The following is a 24,372-nucleotide window of genomic DNA, read 5'->3' as shown; positions in this document are numbered from 1 at the left end:
AACTTAGTCCCAAATTAAATAATTTGTTTGTGATTGAGGATTGAATGAGAGGAAAAATAAAAGGAGAAAAGAAGAACCTAATAGACAGGGAAAAATAAGAAAAAGGGGAAAAAGAAGGGAAGAGGGAAAAAAAGGAAAAGAAAAAAAAACAGAGATAGAGAGAGAGAGTGTTAAGGGTTTTGGAGTGTAACCCTCATGGAGAGTAAGGAAGAAGAAAAGAAATAAAATGTAACACTTATGGGTAGTGTAATTCAAGAAAAGGGAAGAATAAGATGGGCATAGAATAAAAGGACCAAGGTGGAGGAAATAGAAATAATAATAATAATAAAGGCAAGAAGATAAAAGAAACAAAAAAAATAGTGGAACAAGTTATAAAGTCTGTGGATTTTTCTTGATTTTGAGAGGTTAACTTCTTCCTTTTTCTTTCCTCTCACTCTTCCTAGTCAGTGACTCTGTACCCCAGGCTCTGCCCCTGTGTCATGCTTAGGTAGGGATTTGCAGTTGATGAGACTCTATGGCAATGTCATATATTTGGCTTCAGTCTTGTTGGTAGTCAAGGCTTGTTAGCATTTGCAGGCTTCGACAATGAGAGAGTTCGTTTTCCTGGACCCTGTCTCCTAGTCTCCCCTTCCTGAATTAGCAGCCTGATGATCCCGCTATGAGGCTGCCACTGCCACTGCCTCTGCCTGAGGAGTAAGAGGCTCAAAGAGCTGGCAAATCCCCACTCTGCCCCCACTTAACGCAGGGCTCTAGGTAAGGCTTTGTCAGTCAGAGCCGCCAGCGTGATTAGGTGGGGCTGGGAGTCAATTGCTCTCAAGGTGACTTTCTATGAGCCTCCAGGCCTGTTCAGCATGCCTAGCACTCTGTGGGATCACTCTCCCTAGGCTTTCTGCACTTTGTAGCCTGTTTTGGCTGGGAAGAAGATGCCCTAGTTGCTGCCTGCAGTACAGGAGGTCTTAACATCTGCCAAGTCCCTCTTGTTAGAGTATATCCCCGAGTATGAAAACTCTGTCAATCAGAAGTTGCCCCCACCCCTTTAGCAAGAGGCACTAAACAATATCATGCCTCTTGTATTGGATCACTGAACTGAGATAGATCTTGTCAATTAGAGCTGCGTAGTTCAGTTGGGAGGTGAGCAGAATGTGGGTTAAACTAATTTAAGTGATTGGATCCGCAGATGTGCTCTAGGACAGACTGCATGCTGCCAGCATGCCCCCCCCCTGACGCTTGATTGTTAGCTTGAATGGCTGGGTGAAGTGCCCCACCTGTGGAGCGAAGCTCGGGTGTAGGGAAGTTCGCTTTGGTGCACTCCCCGCCTGCCGCTGGTGGTTGGGGTGCTCTGGGCATGTGAGCGAATAGGGTGCTCTGAGCGCACGGGTGAATGGGGATGCTCTGGGCATGTGGACGGCTGGGGACGCTCCGGGCATGTGGGCGGCCAAGGACCTCGGCGGGGCGCCAGCGGCTGGGGATGCCCACAGCGCGGGGAGTGCGGTTTCTCACAGCACACGGGCGGTTGCTCGCAGTGTGCGCGGGCTGTTGCTTGCAGACTGTGGGCGGGCAGTTGCTTGCGTGGGTTGACTCACCATAGGCACACTCCCTCCTCAGCTTGAATGAACGTCCATGCAGCAGTTAGCTTCCTCCACACCCTCATCTCCCTCCTGACTCTCAGTTCCAAGTGAAAGCAGACCCTTCGCCTTCAGAGTGTGGAACTCCCGGATGCTGCAAGGATAGATTTTTCTGTCTCTGGTTGATGAATTTGTTGAAATTTTGGGGAGATCTGTTGGATGTGCTGCTCATGGTGCCATTTCTGTGATGTCACTCCCCAGGATTCTTCTTGAAGGGACCATGCAGAAAACCTCTCTCACAACCACTCACCTGGGGCTCCAGGGGATGGGGAGAGAGGACAGGACTGGAGTAGCAGGAACAGAGTGTAATCTAGGAGGCACAGGGAAAAATATTTTGAGAGACAGACACCCTAACCCCGGGATGAGTCACTCACCAAGTCTGAAGTGAATATTTCCCCTAGAAACAGCAATACCAGCAAAGGGAAGCAGGACACTAGCCAAACAAGCTCCTCCGTGGCACTCAGAGCAGAGTCGCTTAGAAGGAGGGTGCTTTCAGGACTACAGTAGTGATTGTTAGGGTCTGAGCTGCAACATCCCCACCCACATGGCTGACGGCTCGCCTGAAGGTGGATTGTGGTGGCGGGACATGGAAGCGTGGTTCTGTTGGCAAGGGCAGATGCTGGCTGGCCACAACTGAGGCCCAGGTGTGAACTCAGTATTGCCTGGCTGGGAGGAGGGAACATGCAAAAGTGGTCAAGCCAAGCTGTGGGCCGCCTACAATACAGCCTGCGGGGGAAGGGCAGGAGCACCAGAAGGGGCAGAGACCCACCCTTGAGCAAGGGCACAGGAGCACAGCCTTGCACTGCCCACGGAACCAAGGCTTGTGGCCTGACTTGGGAGCCGGCTCCTCCCACAGGGGTGGAGTCAAAATCCCAGAACAGGTGGAGTCCCACTACTGAGTATGGGCATGCAGTCCCACCTGGCCTTTGGATTCAAGGCTTGCAGCCTTCCCATGAGCAGGCTTCTCCTGCAAGGGCGGGGTGAAAGTTCAGAATCAGGTGGAGACCCGCAGCTGAGCAAAGGTGCTCACCCCTGCCCTCATGGCCAAGCATAACGCTACCAGCAGGGGCGGGGCAAAGGCCAAGATCACTGAGGCATGTACACTTGAGCACCTGATCACAGCCACTCCCGTGAAGGAGAGGCAGAAACAACAGCAACAGCCCCGGTGGGCAGGCACCAGCAAAGCCCATACCCCAACGCCCTAGGAAACAACAGCAGAGGGGGTGGCAGGCCTGCAGGCAGACCACACCTAGGGAAGACAGAGGCCACACCCAGTGGACTCCAGTGGCCAAAACCTTCTTTTACACAGACAAAATGAAAAGGCAGAGAAATGCAACACAAATAAATCGAGAAATCCCCAAAAAAGGACCTGAATGAGTCAGATACAACCAAATTAACAGATGCAGAGTTTAAAATAATGATTGTTAGGATGCTCAAAGATATTAGAACAACAATAGATGGTCATTACGAACACCTGAATAAAGAGATAGCAAATATAAAAAAGGACATTGAAATAATAAAAAAGAATCAGTCAGAAATGACGAATACAATATCAGAAATGAAGAACATAATGGAAGGAATTAAAAGCAGGATGGATGAAGCTGAAAATCGAATCAGAGGACAAGTTAGAGGACAAGATAAATGAAAGCATTGAAGCAGAGCAGAAAAAAAGAAAAGACTCAAAACGTCTGAGATAACTCTAAGAGAGATCTGTGACAACATGAAGAGAAATAACATCCGCATCATAGGGGTTCCTGAAGAAGAGAAAGAACAAGGGATAGAGACTTTGTTCAAACATATCATAGCTGAAAGCTTCCCTCAATTAAGGCAGGAAAACATCTCACAAGATCAAGAAGCACAGAGAACTCCATTAAAAAGAAACCCAAAGAAATCTACACCAAGAGACATCATAATTAAAATACCAATGCTAAGTGATAAAGAGAAAATATTAAAAGCTGCTAGAGAAAAAAAGACTATCACCTACAAAGAAGCCCCCATAAGGATGACTTCTGATTTCTCAACAGAAACACTTGAGGCCAGAAGGGAATGGCAAGAAATATTCAAATTAATGCAGAACAAGAGCCTACAACCAAGACTACTTTATCCAGCAAGGCTATCGTTTAAAATTGAAGGAGAAATAAAAAACTTTCCAGACAAAAAAAAAAAAAAAAACTCAAGGAATTCACTACAACCAACCCAATGCTGCAAGAAATGCTAAGGGGCCTGTTGTAAACAGATCAAAGGAGAAAAAGAATATAGCAAAAAAGGAATACAGTTTTAAAGAATAAAATGGCAATAAACAATTACATATCAATAATAACCTTAAATATAAATGGATTAAATGATCTGATCAAAAGACATAGGGTAGCTCTGTAGATAAGAAAACAGGGCCCATACATATGCTGTCTACAATAGACACACCTTAAAACAAAAGATGCATATAGACTGAAAATAAAAGAATGGAAAAATATTTCACACAAATGGAAATGAAAAAAAAGCTGGGGTAGCAATACTTATATCAGACAAAATGGACTTTAAAACAAAGGGTATAGTAAAAGGTAAAAGAGGTCTTTACATAATGATAAAGGGAGCAATCCAACAGGAAGATATAACCATTATAAATATCTATGCACCTAATATAGGAAGACCTAACTATATAAAGCAGACTTTGATGGATTTAAAGGGCGAGATCAACAGCAATACTATAATAGTAGGGGATTTCAATACCCCACTAACATCACTAGATAGATCCTCAAGAAAGAAAATTAACAAAGAAACAGAAGACTTAAAGGATATACTAGATTAACTTGATTTAATAGATATCTTCAGAACCTTTCATCCTAAAGCAGCAGAATATACATTGTTTTCAAGAGCTCATGGTACATTCTCTGGGATAGACCACATGTTAGGGCACAAAAGCAGTCTCAACAAATATAAAAGATTGAAATTGTATCGAGCACTTTCTCTGATCACAATGGCATGAAACTAGAAATCAACCACAACAGAAAAACTGAAACATGCTCAAATGGAAAATAAATAGCATGTTATTAAATAACGAATGGGTTAACAATGAGATCAAAGAAGAAATTAAAAGATTCCTAGAAACGAATGATAACGAGCATACATCAACTAAAAATTTATGGGACACAGCCCTGGCCGGTTGGCTCAGTGGTAGAGCGTCGGCCTGGTGTGCAGAAGTCCCGGGTTCGATTCCCGGCCAGGGCACACAGGAGAAGCGCCCATCTGCTTCTCCACACCTCCCCCTCTCCTTCCTCTCTGTCTCTCTCTTCCCCTCCCACAGCGAGGCTCCATTGGAGCACAGATGGCCCGGTCGCTGGGGATGGCTCCTTGGCCTCTGCCCCAGGCACTAGAGTGGCTCTGTTCGCAATAGAGCGATGCCCTGGAGGGGCAGAGCATCGCCCCCTGGTGAGCAGAGCATCACCCCCTGGTGGGCGTGCCAGGTGGATTCCAGTCGGGCGCATGCAGGAGTCTGTCTGACTGTCTCTCCCCATTTCCAGCTTTAGAAAAATACAAAAAAAAAATTTATGTGACACAGCAAAAGCAGTCCTGAGAGGGAAGTTCATAGCATTACAGGCATACCTCAAGAAGCTAGAAAAAGCTCAAATAAACAATTTGACCCTGCATCTAAAAGAACTAAAAGAAGAACAGCAAGTAAAACCCAGAGCTAGTAGAAGGAAGGAAATAATAAAGATCAGAGTAGAAATAAATGATATAGAGGCTAAAGAAATAATACAGAGGATCAATGAAACCAGGAGCTGGTTCTTTAAAAAGATAAACAAGATCGATGAACCTTTAACAAGACTCACCAAAAATAAAAGAGGACTCATAAAATTAGAAATGAGAGTGGAGAAATAACAACTGACACAACAGAAATACAAAATATTGTAAGAAAATACTATGACGAACTGTATGCCAAAAAACTAGACAACCTAGATGAAATGGACAAATTCCTTGAAACATATAATCCCCCAAAAATTAATCTGGAAGAATCAGAAAACCTAAACAGATCAATTACAACAAATGAGATTCAAACAGCTATCAAAAAACTCCCAACAAAGAAAAGTCCTGGGCCTGATGGCTTCACAAGTGAATTCTACCAAATATTCAAAGAAGATCTAACTCCTATCTTTCTCAAGCTATTTCAAAAAATTCAAGAGGAAGGAAGACTTCCAAGCTCCTTTTATGAGGTGAGTATAATTCTGATTTCAAAACCAGGCAAAGACAATACAAAGAAAGAAAATTATAGGCCAATATCCCTGATGAATTTAGGTGCTAAAATCCTCAACAAAATATTAGCAAACTGGATCCAGCAATATATGAAAAAAATCATACACCATGATCAAATGAGATTTACTCTTGGGAGGCAAGGTTGGTACAATATTTGCAAATCAATCAATGTGATTCATCACATAAACAAAAGGAAGGAGAAAAACCACATGATAATTTCAATAGATGCAGAAAGCATTTGATAAAATCCAGCACCCATTCATGATCAAAACTCTCAGCAAAGTGGGAATACAGGGAACATACCTCAACATGAGAAAGGCCATCTATGACAAACCCACAGCCAACATCATACTCAATGGAAAAAAATTAAAACAATCCCCTTAAGTTCAGGAGTGAGGCAGGGGTGTCCCCTTTTACCACTCTTATTCAACATAGTTCTGGAAGTCGTAGCCACAGCAATCAGACAAAAAAAGGAAATAAAAGGCATCCGAATTGGAAAAGAAGAAGTAAAACCATCATTATTTGCAGATGATATAATATTGTATATAGAAAACTCTAAAGTCTCAGTCAAAAAACTACTGGGCCTGATAAATGAATTCAGCAAAGTGGCAGGATATAAAATTAATACTCAGAAGTCAGAGGCATTTTTTTACACTAACAATGAACAGTCAGAAAGAGAAATTAAGGAAGCAATCCCCTTTACCATTGCAACCAAAAAAATAAAGTACCTAGGAATAAATTTAACCTGGGAGATTAAAGACTTGTACTCGGAAAATTATAAAACATTGATAAAAGAAATCAGGGAAGATACAAAGAAGTGGAAGCAAGTACAGTGCTCATGGTTAGAAAGAATAAACATCATTAAAATGTCTATATTACCCAAAGCAATTTATAAATTCAATGTAATACCGATTAAAATACCAATGACTATACTTCAAAGATATAGAACACATATTCCAAAGTTTATATGGAACCAAAGGAGAACACAAATTGCCTCAGCAATCTTAAAAGGGAAGAATAATGTGGGAGGTATCACACTTTCAGATATCAAGTTATACTACAAGGCCATTTGTACTCAAAACAGCCTGGTACTGGCATAAGAACAGGCATATAGGTCAATAGAACAGAACTGAGAACCCAGAAATAAACCCACACTTTTATGGAGAACTGATATTTGACAAAGGAGGTAAGAGCATACAATGGAGTAAAGACAGCCCCTTCAACAAATGGTGTTGGGAAAATTGGACAGCAACCTGCAAAAAAATGAAACTAGATCACCAACTTACACCATTCACAAAAATAAACTCAAAATGGATAAAAGACTTAAATGTAAGCCATATAACCATAAGCATCATAGAAGAAAACTTAGGCAGTAAGCTCTCTGACATCTCTCGCAGCAGTGTATTTGCCAATTTGTCTCCACAGGCAAATGAAATAAAAGACAGGATAAACAAATGGGACTATATCAAATTAAAAAGCTTCTACACAGCTAAAGACAATAAGAACAGAATAAAAAAAAACTACACAATGGGAGAATATATTTGACAATACGTCTTATAAGGGGTTAATAACCAAAATGTATAAAGAACTTGTAAAACTTAATACCAGGAAGACAAACAATCCAATCCAAAAATAGGCAAAATAAATGAATAGACACTTCTCCAAAGAGGACATATAGATGGCCAATAGGCATATGAAAAAATGCTCAACATCACTAATCATTAGAGAAATGCAAATTAAAACCACAATGAGATATCACCTCACACCAGTCAGAATGGTGCTCATCAACAAAACAACACAGAATAAGTGCCTGCGAGGATGTGGAGAAAAGGGAACCCTCCTGCACTGCTGGTGGGAATGCAGACTGGTGCAGCCACTGTGGAAAACAGTATGGACATTCCTCAAAAAATTAAAAATCGAACTGCCTTTTGACCCAGCTATACCACTTTTAGGAATATACCCTTAGAACACTATAGCACTGTTTGAAAAGAAGAAATGCACCCCCATGTTTATGGCAGCATTGTTTACAATAGCAAAGATCTAGAAACATCCCACGTGTCCGTCAGTGGACGAGTGGATTAAAAAGCTTTGGTACATATATACTATGGAATACTACTCAGCCATAAGAAATGGTGACATCAGATCATTTACAACAACATGGATGGACCTTGATAACGTTCTGAGCGAAATAAGTAAATCAGAAAAAACTAAGAACTATATGATTCCATACATAGGTGGGACATAAAAGTGAGATTCAGAGATGTGAACAAGAGTGTGGGGGTTACGGGGTGGGGTGGAGAAGAGGGAGGGGGTTGGGGGAGGTTAGGAGCACAAAGAAAACCATATAGAAGGTGACGGAAGACAATTGAACTTTGGGTGATGGAGATGGAATGCAGCATAATCAAATGTCAAAATAACCTAGAGATGTTTTGTCTGAACATATGTTCCCTGATTTATCAATGTCACCCCATTAAAGTTAATTAAAAATATTAATAGATCTAATATACATGTAGGATGAATTATGGATGGTCTGTTTCTTTGTAATCATTTAAAAAACACAAAACATAAAATTTACCTTCTTAATAGTTTTTAGGTATACAGTTCAGTATCAAGTATATAGCATATCCTCAAATGATGTTATTTTGTTCATTGTCATGAAACCCATCTCCAAACTTTTTTAAATTTTATTTTATTTTTTATTTATTCATTTTAGAGAGGAGAGGGAGAGACAGAGAGAGAGAGAGAGAGAGGGAGAGAAAGAGGAGAGACAGAAAGAGAAGGGGGGAAGGAGCTGGAAGCATCAACTCCCATATGTGCCTTGACCAGGCAAGCCCAGGTTTTCGAACCGGCGACCTCAGCATTTCCAGGTCGACGCTTTATCCACTGCACCACCACAGGTCAGGCCCACCTCCAAACTTTTTTATCTTATAAGACTGAAACTCTATGCTCATTAAGCAACTACTGCCCCTCTTGTTTTCTTTCCTTTAGTTCCCAGAAACCACATTCTCTCTCTATGAATCTGGCAACCCTCAGTGCTTCATATAAGTGTTATACAATATCTGCCCCTTTGTGCTGGCCTATTTCACCACCTAATATCCTTAAGCCTCACCTATGTTGTAGCATGTGACATGATTTCCTTCTGTTTTTTTTAATTATTGTTATTTATTTATTCATTTTAGAGAAGAGAGACAGAGAGAGAGAGAGAGAGAGAGAGAGAGAGAGAGAAGGGGGGAGGAGCAGGAAGCATCAACTCCCATATGTGCCTTGACTGGGCAAGCCCAGGGTTTTGAACCAGCGACCTCAGCATTCCAGGTCGAGGATCGATCCACTGTGCCACCACAGGTCAGGCGATTTCCTTCTGTTTTAAGGCTGAATCCCATTCCATTGCATGAATATACCGCATTTGTTATTCATTCATCCTTTGATTGACACATGAGTTTCTTCCAGCTCTTGGCTTCTATGAATAATGCTGCCATGGCTGCCATGGCCATGTGTATGCCATTTCTCTTGGAGATCCTGTTTTTAATTGTTTTGGATACATACCCAGAAGTGGTATTCCTGGATTATATGGTAGTGCTATTTTTAATTTTTTGAGGAGCTGCCATACTGTTCTCCAAGGTGGCTGCACCATCATATATCCTTACCAACAGTGCGCCAAGGTTCCCTTTTCTCCACACCCTCATTGAGACTTGTTATTTTCTATTTTTTTTAAAAAAATAGTTTTCTGTACTTTGATATATTTTCACATTTATTTTTTACTCTGACTTACCAGTACTTTTAAAATCAAGAAACCCATAAGAGATGTAATGTAAAAGATATGGTGGAAGGACAAATATTTTCTGTGTCTTGTTTACAAGAACTATAGCATTGAATGAATAATTTCAGGCTGCTTCAGGAAGAAATCAAGATGGAGGGGATTTTACGATACTGCCTCCCTCTACTTTCTGATTTATTCTAAAAGGATTTGAAATGTCCTTCAGCTATGAGATTAAAAAAAAAACTTTTTTTTTTTTTTTTTTTTTTTTTTTTTTGCCATCTTTTCCTAGGAGCTCTTTTCATCCTGTGGCTCAGTCAAGAAAAGAACATGCCCACTATGTGTGTGGGTCCTGGCAAACGTATACACCAGTGAGGATCAGGAGAGAAGATTGCAATATCTTTTTAATCAAATTGAAATAATAGGATAGAGCCAGGAAAATTGTATTTTTACTATTGAAAAGAAACAAGCAAACTCCAATATCCCCACAGAGCTACATCTATTCAGGGGCCCTCATTCATGCCGGCATCACGGAAGGGCGAGGCGATGGTCGCTCCTTTATCTCACTTGTTCTCATGCGCCCTCTCTGCTGGGCACTATTATCTTTCCAACTTTTTTTTTTTTTTTTTTTAACAGAGATAGAGAGTCAGAGACAGGGATTGACAGGAACAGAGAGATGAGAAGCATCAATCGTTAGTTTTTTGTTGCGCATTGTGACACCTTAGTTGTTCATTGATTGCTTTCTCATATGTGCCTTGACTGTGGGCCTTCAGCAGACCAAGTAACCCCTTGTTCGAGCCAGTGACCTTGGGTCTAAGCTGGTGAACTTTTTGCTCAAGTCAGATTAGCCTGTACTTAAGCTGGCGACCTTGGGGTCTCAAACCTGGGTCCTTGGCATCGCAGTCCGATGCTCTATCCACTGCGCCACCATCTGGTCAGGCCCAACTTACTCTTGAGGAAATTCCAGCTGAGAGCAGTTAAGTGACTTGTTCAAGGTCACTGAGCTGAGAAGGGCCAGATCTAGTGAACCCAGGTCTGCAAACCCAGAACCTGTGCTTAGAGCCAGGGTGCTTTTCTGTCTCAGATGTGACAGTCCCCCAGGAGTAAAGCTTATGCAGTTCCAAGCCAGCAGGTGGAATGAGCAGAGGACTTTGACTTTTAAGGACAACTGTCCCAATTGTACTCTTCAAGGCTCCAACTCAATATTTGTCCAGGAGTTTGTGTGGCCAGAGAAATCCTGTGGTCCTGCCCTGTACCCCTGCCCCATTCCCCACTGCCATGCTCTGTTCTCTCTGTCCCTAGAGAGAAGAGGAATGGGTAGGTACAGGAGGAGGGGACAGCTTCAGGCTGTCAGGTGAGCCAGCCAGTGCAGTCCCAGGGCAGGGGAAGCAGAGTCCAAGGCAAAGGCTAGTTAAAGCAGTAATACTTTATGGCTTACTAATGAATTCCATTTTATAGCCCAACTCCCTTAAGATGTCTTTTCCTGTGATTAATTCCTGTTCTCCTAGTCCCCTTTAAGCAGACTGTTGTTGATAGGGAGTGTTCAGTGTTGAATGAGTAAAACGTCCTAATGCATGTTCTCTTCAGCTAAAGATAACCTTGCTTTAAACATGATGAATGCGACCTTTACAGAGGAAGATGTCACTGGGGAAGGGGGCCTCAGCTCAGGCATCAGACATTCGGGGAGAAGCTCACTGCTCAGCAGCATTCTAATCTTCCTCTCCTCCTGACAATTTTTAATAACTTGATCTGTCAGTGTCCCTAAAATGATGAGCTTCCCTGATGTAAATAACCCAACTGACAGCTTTGTATTTCAGCCTGAGTCCCCTCCATCCCAGACTTGTTCATCTCGGCCCAGGCCACCAAAATGTAGAATAAAACCACCAGCCAATGGTGATGGTTATTTCTGGGGATGTGCCCAATGTCTAGAAAGCTCGAGAAAGGGGGAAGCCATGCAAGGAAGGGAAGTAAGCTGGCAACTTGGTTGGAACTCGGAGGAAATGGGCACACAGATACACATGCCCACTTGCAAATGTAAAGAACAAGGAATGCAAAGCAAAGCTATCTTCATGTGAACAAATTATTTATATGCCTCGCCTCTTCCAGCTCCTACAACAATCTCTTCTGCATTGGCAGCAGAAAACTGCAGAGGGGGAAAGACATTCTCTCTCCCAGAACTGATAACCAAGTATATTTTCTGTTATATTTTCTGTCTAATAAGCACAAGACGTTCCATAACTCCCTTGATTAAGCATATTATCCTTCTTCAGAGAGTCAGCTTGATTTATGCAAAAAGTGATTTGGACATACTTTCTCCGGCCATGGAGATTTCATAATTCCTAGGGCATGTCTGGAAAATCTCCCCTCGTCATGAGTCCAAACCAAATTAATGTCTTCCAGAGTGACCTGAGGAATTAATGAGGTTTCTGCTGTCAGTTCTGCCCGTCTAGGGTCAAATAAATCATCTGCTGGCTCTTGGGCCGCTGTTTCCTTGCTGCCTCTCTGACTCCAAGTCCAATGATAACGACGCTGCACATGCCTTTGAAATACAGCATCACCGACACTCTCCGTCCATCTGCTGGGACATATTTTAGGCTCCGCTTCTCTCTGTGCTGTAAACTCGTCCTTTAATGGAGTCAGTAATTGCTGATAAATGGGGTATCAATGAAGTCAATGTACTGGAGTTCTCCCTGTTCTTTTCTGCTGATGTGTGCTGTTTAAATCCCCCTCTGACATGACTTGAAATTATTGTGTGCCCAGCTCTTTAATTCCCTGACTGGTGTTCTTGGCTGAAGACTTGAGTTATTTCTTTCTTTATTTTTCCCTTTTCTCTTTTTTGGACAAACTAACACAGGAGGGTGACAGGCTTCCCTGGGGAGTTTTGTTCTTAAGAGAGGAAACTCTGCAACCTGCTGTGAGATTGTCCACAGAACTGGTTGGAGTTTCTAGGGTGTTTCTGTTCATCTCCTCCATCACGCAAGGACCTTGGACCAGCTCCTTGGTGGACCTAAACTATGAAATAATTGGGAGGTTTCAAAAGCCACTTATCTGGTATCTCTGTGCTGAAAGTCTGGGGTTTTAATGTTTCAAACTAAACTTCATCACCATTGTTTCCCTTTATTAATAAATAAGGATTACAAGTAAAAGCCACGATTGTCTCCCTCTTGGTCTACTCGTTCTATTTAATATTTGCATTCTTCACAACTGTATTGTTAAATTGCAGCTGCTAATGAGGAAAGAATGCAGATAGGGCTGGTGAATTCCTATATGGAGCCTTACTTAGTCCGCCTGAAAGCCTTTCAAAATAGAAAAAACTATGAAAGTTATCCACCAATCTTTGGGTTTCTGCTACCAACTAGCCATGTGGCTGTAATCATGTGCTAAGGAGGTATGAAAGGTCAAAGCTGCAAGTGTGGTCTCAGTCTTCTTGACCTTTCTTTTTCTTTCTTCTTTCTTCTTTTTAACAGAGACAGAGAGAGAGAGAGAGACACAGAGAGGGACAGACAGACAGGAAAGGAGAGAGATGAGAAGCATCAATTCTTCATTGAGGCACCTTAGTTGTTCATTGATTGCTTTCTCACATGTGTCTTGACCGTGGGGCTACAGCAGACTGAGTAACCCCTTGCTCAAGCTAGTGACCTTGGGTCCAAGCCGGTGAGCTTTGCTCAAACCAGATGAGCCCGCGCTCAAGCTGACAACCTCAGGGTCTCAAACCTGGGTCTTCCGCATCCCAGTCCAACACTCTATCCACTGCACCACCGCCTGGTCAGGCTCCTTGACTTTTCAAACCTCTGCTTCCTCAGCTATGCAATGGGAATGGCCATACCTGCCACACTTACCCCGTCGGGTTTGAGCATAACATAGAGTTAGCTGCTAGTTACCATTTTAAATACTTATAGGGCTAAGTAAAGAGCTAAGCACCTTTCCTGTCTTATTTAATTTAGTTCTCACAATAATTTTTTTTATAAATTTTTATTAATGTTAATGGGATGACATTAATAATTCAGGGTACATATATTCAAAGAAAACATGTCTAGGTTATCTTGTCATTAAATTATGTTGCATACCCCTCACCCAGAGTCAGATTGTCCTCCATCACCCTCTGTCTAGTTTTCTCTGTGCCCCTCCCCCTCCCCCTAACTCTCTCCCTCCCTCCCTCCTGCGTCCTCCCTCCCCCCGCCCCTGGTAACCACCACTCTCTTGTCCATGTCTCTTAGTCTCGTTTTTATGTTCCATCAATGTATGGAATCATGTAGTTCTTGTTTTTTTCTGATTTACTTATTTCACTCTGTATAATGTTATCAAGATCCCACCATTTTGCTGTAAATGATCTGATGTCATCATTTCTTATGGCTGAGTAGTATTCCATAGTGTATATGTGCCACATCTTCTTTATCCAGTCTTCTATTGAAGGGTTTTTTGGTTGTTTCCATGTCTTGGCCACTGTGAACAGTGCTGCAGTGAACATGGGGCTACATGTGTCTTTACATATCAATGATTCTTGTTACCTCGTTTTTCAGCTCGTGAATTGAGTTTTTCATCTCTGTTTGATTTGTTTTTATAGTTTCAATTTCCTTGGACATATACTCTTTATGTTCATTGAGTTGTTTTCTGAGCTCCCTAAATTGCCTTTCTGTGTTTTCTTGTATATCTCTGAGTATTTTTAGGATTTCTATCTTGAATTCTCTGTCATTTAACTCCAAGGTTTCCAATATATTAAGTTTTTTCTCCATAGATTTTTCCTCATCTAGCTGTGTTACCTCTCTTTCTTTTGTATCCATGATATTTGATTTTCTCTTCCTTAATGGCATCTGAGGGTGGTTTTGTTGATAGTATTAATGAGATTTAATAAAAAATAAAAAGTTAAAAAAATAAAAAATTGAAAAAAGTTTTTTTTAAAAAATTAATAATGAAATAAAGAAAAATAAAATAAAATAAAAATTTTAAAAAAGGAAATTATTCCCCCCTCCTTTTTTTCTCTCCTCTCCTCTCCCCTCTTTCTTGAGAAAATCTTGTGGTGAACTGTGAATTATATTGTATTTAATAAAACAAACAATGCCTGTAATGGAGGGCCTGAATTGGGGAAAAGTAATAAAGGGGCAAGAAAAAAAAATAAATAAAAAAAAGGGGTGGTGGTATGGACCCACAAAAAGCAAATAATGAAAAAATTTGGATCAAGAATAAAATGATTTGCGTTTAGGTGTTGGTTGACTACGAGTTATGATAAGAGGAGTAAGAGGGAAACAGGAAAATGGGGGGACAAATTAAAAAATTACTATTGTATTTAGTGGAACAAGAGCTTGATAAAATGGAGAGCCAGGGATGGGAGCACTGCTAGTGAGTTAAAAAGGTGAAGTAAAAACCCCCCAAAATGCCACAAACATAAGTTAAAATAATTTGTTTGTTATTGAGGTTTGAATGAGAGGAGATGTAAAGGAAAAAGGAAGAAACTAATATAGAGGGAGAAAAGAAGAGAGAGAGAGAAAAAAAAGAGGGAACCACTAAAAGAAGAAAAAAGAAAAAAGAGGAGAGAGAGAGAGAGACAGAGAGAGAGAGTTAAGGGTTTTGTAGTGCAACCCTCATAGAGAGAAAGGAAGAGGAAAGAAAAGATAATGGGAGATGTAACACTTATGGGTAGTGTAGTTCAAGGAGAGGAGAGAGTAAGACCGGTAGGGAGTTAAACGACCAAATTGGAGGAGGAAAAAAAAAAGAAAAAAGAAGAAAAAAAAAATCAAGGATGAAGATAAGAGAAACAAACGAACAAATATAATAAAATGGGATAGGTTATAAAGTCTGCGGATTATTCTTATTTTGAGAGGTTATCTTCTTGCTTTTTCTTTTCTCTCCCTCTTCCTGGTCGGCGACTCTGTACCCCGGGTTCTGCCCCTTTGGCACGCTCAGGTAGAGGTTTGCAGTTGATAAGTCTCTATGGCGATGTCATGTATTGTGCTCAGTCTCGTTGGCAGTCGAGGCTCATTAGCGTTTATAGGCTCTGACAGTGAGAGAGTCCGTGTTCCAGGAGCCTCTCTCCTAGTCTTTCCTTCCTCAACCAGCAGCCTGAGAATCCAACTATGGGGTTGCTGCTGCCTCTGCCTGGATAGTAAGAGGCTCAAAGAGCGGTCAACTCCCCACTCTTATTTCCACTCAGCACAGGGCTCTGGGTAAGGCTCAGTCAGTCAGAGCTGCTAGCATAATCAGCCGGGGCTTTCGCCTACTCAAAGACCTCTGGCTCTGTCACTCTGTCCGGTAACACGGGTGGGTCTGCGCGCACAGACCAGGATGTTAGACCGGAAGTCTCGCCCTCTGAGTGAAACCCCCCGCCCGCACTGAAAAGTTCCAATGTTGGAATTGGCTCTCGCTTGTCCCCGTGTGCCGCTCTTTCAAGGCGCTGGGCCCGTGACTCCGCCCTCGGCCCACACAAAGGCCCCTGACTCTGCCCCTCCATGGGACAACACGGGCTCCCACTCCGGAGGTGCTGAGAAGAGTCTCCTTACCACTCTCCGTGCGTGCAGACCAGGATGTGAGGTTGGAGTCTCGCCCTCTGAGTGAAACCTCCTGTCCGCACTGAAAAGTTCCAGTGTTGGAATTAGCTCTCGCTTCCTCCCCGTGTGCGGCTCTCCCCGGGTGCTGGGGCAGCCCGGAGGCTTTTGGCCCACACAAAGGCCTCTGACTCTGCCTCTCTGTGGAGTAACACAGGCGCACCCTCCGGGGGCTTTGGAAGGAATCTCTCACCCACTATGCGGCTACCAGGGGATCAGGTAAAATGGCTGCTCCGCTTGTCTTTCTTTGTCTGGGTTTGGCGCGAGTGTTAGCTGTATTGCCCAGGTTGTCACAGGAACAGTTTTTCCTTGGCTTGGATCTCTGTGCCACAGCCTGGTTCACCCGTTTGTGCCGCGGCCTGGATCTATTCACCCCCTTTGCCCGCCTCAGTTTCTATATTCACAGTTACCAGAGAAAGCCGCCCTGTTTAGGTTAGTGAGGAAGGCGGAGCATTTCTTACTCCCTATTTCCTTCGGGGTTTGATTATATATTTAGCCAATTTTTCGCTCGATCATACCTTTGGGTGTATTGCGAAACATCTGGAGGCTCCAAGGATAGGTTTTTCTGTTTCTGGTTGAAGATCTTGTTGAGGTTTGGGGGAGATATATCGGTATTGCTTCCTACTCCGCCATTACTCTGACGTCTATCCGTATCAATGATTCTGAGGTTTTGGGGTATATACCCAGTAGAGGGATTGCTGGGTCATAAGGTAGTTCTATTTGCAGTTTTTTGAGGAACCACCATACTTTCCTCCATAATGGTTGTACTACTTTACATTCCCACCAACAGTGTATGAGGGTTCCTTTTTCTCCACAGCCTCTCCAACATTTGCTATTACTCGTCTTGTTGATAATAGCTAATCTAACAGGGGTGAGGTGGTATCTCATTGTAGTTTTGATTTGCATTTCTCTAATAACTAATGAAGCTGAGCATCTTTTCATATATCTGTTGGCCATTTGTATTTCTTCCTGGGGGAAGTTTCTATTCATGTCCTCTTCCCATTTTTTTTATTGGATTGTTTGTTTGTTTGTTGTTGAGTTTTATGAGTTCTTTGTAAATTTTGGATATTAGGCCCTTATCTGAGCTGTTGTTTGAAAATATCGGTTCCAATTTAGTTGGCTGTCTGTTTATTTTGATATCAGTTTCTCTTGCTGAGCAAAAACTTTTTATTCTGATGTAGTCCCATTCATTTATCTTTGCCTTCACTTCTCTTGCCATTGGAGTCAAGTTCATAAAATGCTCTTTAAAACCCAGGTCCATGAGTTTAGTACCTATGAGTACCTATGTCTTCTTCTATGTACTTTATTGTTTCAGATCTTATATTTAGGTCTTTGATCCATTTTGAATTAATTTTAGTACACGGGGACAGGCTGTAGTCGAGTTTCATTCTTTTGCATGTGGCTTTCCAGTTTTCCCAACACCATTTGTTGAAGAGGCTTTCTTTTCTCCATTGTGTGTTGTTGGCCCCTTTATCAAAAATTATTTGACCATATATATGTGGTTTTATTTCTGGGCTTTCTATTCTGTTCCATTGGTCTGAGTGTCTATTTTTCTGCTAATACCATACAGTTTTGATTATTGTGGCCCTATAATATAGTTTAAAGTCAGGTATTGTAATGCCCCCAGCTTCATTCTTTTTCCTTAGGATTGCTTTGGCTATTCGGGGTTTTTTATAGTTCCATATAAATCTTATGATTTTTTGTTCCATTTCTTTAAAAAATGTCATAGGAATTTTGATGGGAATTGCATTAAATTTATATATTACTTTGGGTAATATGGCCATTTTAATTATATTTATTCTTCCTATCCAAGAACAAGGAATATTTTTCCATCTCATTGTGTCTTTTTCTATTTCTCTTAGCAATGCCTTGTAGTTTTCATTATATAGGTCCTTTACATTCTTTGTTAAGTTTATTCCTAGGTATTTTATTTTTTTTGTTGCAATCGTGAAGGGGATTTTTTTTTGAGTTCGTTTTCTAATATTTCATTGTTGGCATATAGAAAGGCTATGGACTTTTGTATGTTAATTTTGTATCCTGCGACCTTACTGTATTGGTTTATTGTTTCTAGTAATCTTTTTGTGGAGTCCTTTGGGTTTTCGATGTATAGGATCATATCATCAGCAAAAAGTGATACCTTTACTTCTTCTTTTCCAATATGGATGCCTTTTATTTCTTTGTCTTGTCTGATTGCTCTGGCCAGAACTTCTAGCACCACGTTAAATAAGTGTGGAGAGAGTGGACAACCCTGTCTTGTTCCTGATTTAAGGTGGAAAGTCCTCAGTTTTATGCCATTTAATATGATGTTGGCTGATGGTTTATCATATATGGCCTTTATTATGTTGAGATATTTTCCTTCTATACCCATTTTGTTGAGAGTCTTAAACATAAAATTGTGTTGTATTTTATCAAAAGCCTTTTCTGTGTCTATTGATAAGATCATGTGGTTTTTGTTCTTTGTTTTGTTGATACGATGTATTACATTAACCGTTTTACGTATGTTGAACCATCCTTGAGATTCTGGGATGAATCCCACTTGATCATGACGTATTATTTTTTTAATATGTTGTTGTATTCGATTTGCCAGTATTTTGTTTAGTATTTTAGCATCTGTATTCATTAGAGATATTGGTCTGTAGTTTTCTTTCTTTGTGCCATCCTTGCCTGGTTTTGGTATGAGGGTTATGTTGGCCTCATAAAATGTGTTTGGAAGTATTGCTTCTTCTTCAATTTTTTGGAAGACTTTGAGTAGAATAGGAACCAAGTCTACTTTGAATGTTTGATAGAATTCACTAGTATAACCGTCTGGGCCTGGACTTTTATTTTTGGGGAGGTTTTTAATAGTTTTTTCTATTTCTTCCCTGCTGATTGGTCTGTTTAATCTTTCTGCTTCTTCATGACTCAGTTTAGGAAGGTTGTATTGTTCTAGGAATTTATCCATTTCTTCTAGATTGTTGTATTTGGTGGCATATAGTTTTTCATAGTATTCTACAATAATTCTTTGTATATCTATGATGTCTGTGGTGATTTCTCCTCTTTCATTTTGGACTTTATTTATTTGAGTCCTGTGTCTTTTTTCCTTGGTGAGTCTTGCCAAGGGTTTGTCGATTTTGTTGATCTTTTCAAAGAACCAGCTCCTTGTTTTATTGATTTTTTTCTATAGTTTTTCTGTTCTCTATTTCGTTTATTTCTGCTCTGATTTTTATTATCTCCTTTCTTCGGCTGGTTTTGGGTCGTCTTTGTTCTTCTTTTTCTAGCTCCTTAAGGTGTGAAGTTAAGTGGTTTACTTCGGCTCTCTCTTGTTTGTTCATATAGGCCTGAAGTGATATGAACTTCCCTCTTATTACTGCTTTTGCTGCATCCCAGAGATTCTGATATGTCGTATTTTCATTTTCATTTGTCTGTATATATCTTTTGATCTCTGCACTTATTTCTTCTTTGACCCATTCATTTTTTAGAAGTATGTTGTTTAGTTTCCACAATTTTGTGGGTTTTCCCCCCTCTTTTTTACAGTTGAATTCTAGTTTCAAGGCTTTATGATCAGAGAATATGCTTGGTACAATTTCAATTTTTCTAAATTTGCTGATATTGTCTTTGTGGCCCAACATATGGTCAATTCTTGAGAATGTTCCATGTACACTAGAGAAAAATGTATACTCTGTTGCTTTGGGATGAAGTGTCCTGTAGATGTCTATCATATCCAGGTGTTCTAGTATTTCGTTTAAGGCCACTATATCTTTATTGATTCTCTGTTTGGATGACCGATCTAGAGCTGTCAGCAGTGTATTGAGGTCTCCAAGTATGATTGTATTTTTGTCAGTTTTTGTTTTAAGGTCAATAAGTAGCTGTCTTATATATTTTGGTGCTCCTTGGTTTGGTGCATATATATTAAGGATTGTTATGTCTTCTTGATTCAGTGTCCCCTTAATCATTATGAAATGACCATTTTTGTCTCTGAGTACTTTTTCTGTCTTGTAGTCAGCATTATCAGATATGAGTATTGCTACACCTGCTTTTTTTTGGATGTTGTTTGCTTGCAGTATTGTTTTCCAGCCTTTCACTTTGAATTTGTTTTTATCTTTGATGCTTAGATGAGTTTCTTGTAGGTAGCATACAATTGGATTTTTTTTTTTAACTTCTTTTTTTAATTATTTATTTATTTATTCATTTTAGAAAGGAGAGAGAGAGGGAAAGAGAGAGAGGAGAGAGAGAAGGGAGGGAGGAGCAGGAAGCATCAACTCCCATATGTGCTTTGACCAGGCAAGCCCAGGGTTTCGAACCGGCAACCTCAGCATTTCCAGGTCGATGCTTTATCCACTACGCCACCACAGGTCAGGCCAATTGGATTTTTTTTTTAATCCATTCTGCTACTCTGTGTCTTTTTATTGGTAAGTTTAATCCATTTACATTTAGTGTAATTCTTGACACTTGTGGGTTCCCTATTGCCATTTTATAAATTGCTTTCTGTTAGTTTTGTATCTTGTTTGATTCTTCTCTTTTGTTTTTCTATTGTTTGTTTTTGTTTGTTTGTGTTCCATACTTCTTTCTTCTGTTGCTACCTTTTTTAAGTCAAGTGTTTTTGTGGTGGTTTTTTCAAGGGTGGTTACCATTAAGTAATGAAAAGGGTACCTACCATATTCATTGTAGTACCCTTTCTTATGAGTATTTCTGCACTTCATCGTCCTTTGCTACTGTTAATCTTCATCTTTTCTCCCCTTTTTTTTCTTTTGTTGTCACAGTTTAAGTTTGGTTTTATTGTTTTCTTGGTGGAGCTGTTACTTGTGGTTTTGTTTTCTTTTGTTCTTTGAATCTGTTTGGAAAACCCCCTTTAGTATTTCCTGGAGTGGGGGTTTTCTGATGATAAATTCTCTCATCTTTTCTGTATTTGTGAATGTTTTTATATCTCCTTAGTACTTGAAGGATAGCTTTGATGGGTATAGTATTCTTGGCTGAAAGTTTCTCTCTTTCAGGGCTTTGAATATTGGGGTCCACTCTCTTCTAGCTTGTAGAGTTTCTGCTGAGAAATCTGATGATAATCTAATAGGTCTTCCTTTATATGTTGTATTCTTCTTTTCCCTGGCTGCCTTGAGAATTTTTTCTTTGTCATTGGTTTGTGTCATCTTTATTATGATGTGCCTTGGAGTGGGTTTGTTGGGGTTAAGAAAACTCGGTGTTCTTTTTGTTTCTTGAATTTGAGGCTTTAGTTCTTTCCACAGGCTTGGGAAGTTCTCATCTATTATTTATTTGAGTATATTCTCCATTCCATTTTCTTTCTCTTCTCCCTCTGATATACCTATTATTCTTATGTTATTCTTTCTGATGGAGTCAGACAATTCCTGTAGGGCTTTCTTGTTTTTTATTATTTTTGAGTCTCTTTCTTCTTCTCTCTGTTGTGCCTCAAGTTGCTTGTCTTCTACTTCACTAATCCTATCTTCTATCTGGACTGTTCTATTAGCTAAGCTTGTTATTTCGTTTTTCAGTTTGTGAATTGAGTTTTTCATTCTGTTTGATTTGTTTTTATAGTTTCAATTTCCTTGGTAATATATTCTTTGTGATCGTTGAGTTGTTTTCTGAGCTCCCTAAATTGCCTTTCTGTGTTTTCTTGTATATCTCTGAGTATTTTTAAGATTTCTATTTTAAATTCTCTGTCATTTGGCTCCAAGGTTTCCAATATGTTAAATCTTTTCTCCATAGATTTTTCCACATCTATTTGTGTTACCTTTCTATCTTTTGTATCCATAATATTTGATTTCCTTTTTCTTATTGGCATCTGAAGGCAGTCTTGTTGATAGTGTTAATTAGAATTAATAAAGAATAAAAAGGAAAAAAAAGGGGGGGGAACACTCCACACACAAAAAAAGTAATAATTTATTATTTCCCCCTTTTTTCTTTCTTCTCCTCCCCTCCTCTCACCTCTTTAGGGAAATATCGTGATGATCTGTGAATTATATTATGCTAAATGGAACAAAAACTGCCTATAACGGAGGGCCTGATTTGGGGTGAAGAGTTCAAGGGGCAAAAAAGGGAGTAGGGACCTACTAAATGCAAAAAAAAAAAAAAGGGAGAATATCTTAGACAAGCATAAAATGATTTGCTTGTAAGTGATGGTTGACTAAGAGATATAATGAGAAGGATAAGAGGGAAACAGAAAAAAGGAGAGAAAAAATAATATTTAAAGAAGAAAAAAATAAAAATAATAAGTAAAAATCTGTTGTATTAAGTGGAGCGAAGATTAAATACAATGGAGACTTTGGGTTGGGAGGAATGCTAGTGAGTTAAAAAGCAATGTAAAAAGTATCCAAAATGCCACAAAGACAAATAAAGGAAAACCAAGAACAAAAGCAGAAAAAAAAAGAACAAACAACAACAAAAAAAAACAAAATAACTTGAGTCCCAAATTAAATAATTTGTTCGTGATTGAGGATTAACTGGGAGGGAAAGTAAAAGGAGAAAAGAAGAAATGAATAGAAAGGAAAAAATAAGAAAAAGAGAGAAATGAAGGAAGAAAAAAAGGAAAGGGAAAAAAAACCAAAAAGAAAACAAAAGGGGAGAGAGTAAGAGTTAAGGGTTTTGGAGTGTAACCCTAAAGGATAGTAAGGATGAAGAAAAGAAATAAAATGTAACACTCATGGGTAGTGTAGTTCAAGAAAAGGGTAGCATAAGATGGGCAGAGAATAAAAGGACCGAGGTAGAGGAAATACTACTACTAATAAAGGCAATAAGAAAGAAGAAAGAAACAATAACAAGAAAGAATTAGTGGTACAAGTTATAAAGTCTGTGGATTTTTCTTGATTTTGAGAGGTTAACTTCTTCCTTTTTCTTTTCTCTCCCTCTTCCTGGTCGGTGACTCTGTACCCCAGGTTCTGCCCCTGTATCACACTTAGGTAGGGATTTGCAGTTGATGGGATTCTATGGCAATGTCATATAATTGGCTTTAGTCTCGCTGGTAGTCAAGGCTTGTTGGCGTTTGCAGAGTCCAACAATAAGAGAGTTTGCTTTCCTGGAGTCTCTCCCCTAGTCTCCCCTTCCTGAATTAGCAGCCTGGTGATCCAGCTATGAGGCTGCCACTGCTTCTGTCTGGGGAGTAAGAGGCTCAAAGAGCTGGGAAATCCCCACTCTATCCTCACTCAGCGCAAGGCTCTGGGTAAGGCTCTGGCAGTCAGAGCCTTCAGCGTAATCAGGTGGGGCTGGGAATCAATTGTTGTCAAGGTGACTGTTCAGTGCCTACCATTCAGTTGGACCACTCAACCCAGGCTTTCCACACTTTGTAGCCTGTTTTGGCTGGGAAGAAGATGCACTATTCGCTGCTTGCTGTATAGATCTTAATATCTGCCAAGTCCCTCTTGTTAGGTATATCCCTGAATATGGAGGCTCTGTCAATCAGAAGTTGCCCCCGCCCCTTTAGCGAACGGTACTGAAAAATATTATGTCTCTTGTCTTGGATTGCTGAACTGGGAGAGATCTTATCAATGAGAGCCTTGTGGGTGCGCAGATTTCGTGGGTTAAGCTAATTTCAGTGATTGGATCCGCAGCTGTGCTCCAGAGAGTATTTCAGGCTGCCTGCGCGCCCCTCCCCCAACGCTTGATTGTTAGCTTGAATGGCTGCGTGAGGTGCCCTGCCCACGGAGAGAATCTCCTGACTAGGAAAGATAGGTTTGGCGCCCCTCCCTGACTGCGGCACAGGGGCGCGGCTTCTCAGTGCACACCGGTGGCCGGGACTCCCCGGACCACGGCACGGAGCATGCGCGCGCGGCTTCTTAGTGCACGCTGGTAGCCAGGACTCCCCGGACAGCGGCACAGGGCGCGCGCACGGCTTCTTAGTGCACGGCTACGCCAGTAGCCGGGACTCCCCGGACCGGGGCAGGGAGCGTGCGCGTGGCTTCTTAGTGCACTCCGGTGGCCAGGACTCTCCGGACCGCGGCGCGGGCAGCTGCACGTGTGGGTTGACTCACCACAGGCGTATTCCCTCCTCGGCAACAGTCCTTTCGCTTTCAGTGTGTGTGTGGAACTCCGGGATGCTCCGAGGATATATTTTTCTGTTTCTAGTTTGTTGAGATTTATAATAAATTTGTTGAGATTTTGGGGAGATCTGTCAGACGCGCTGCTCACGGCGCCATTTCCGTGAGGTCACCCCAGTCCTCACAATAATTGTATGGGGAAAGCACTATTCAATATCCCCATTTTATTGACAAGGGACCAGAGACAT

This window comes from Saccopteryx bilineata, chromosome 1 (assembly GCF_036850765.1).
Source record: "Saccopteryx bilineata isolate mSacBil1 chromosome 1, mSacBil1_pri_phased_curated, whole genome shotgun sequence".
NCBI lineage: Eukaryota > Metazoa > Chordata > Mammalia > Chiroptera > Emballonuridae > Saccopteryx > Saccopteryx bilineata.
This window is presented reverse-complemented; position numbering follows the sequence as displayed.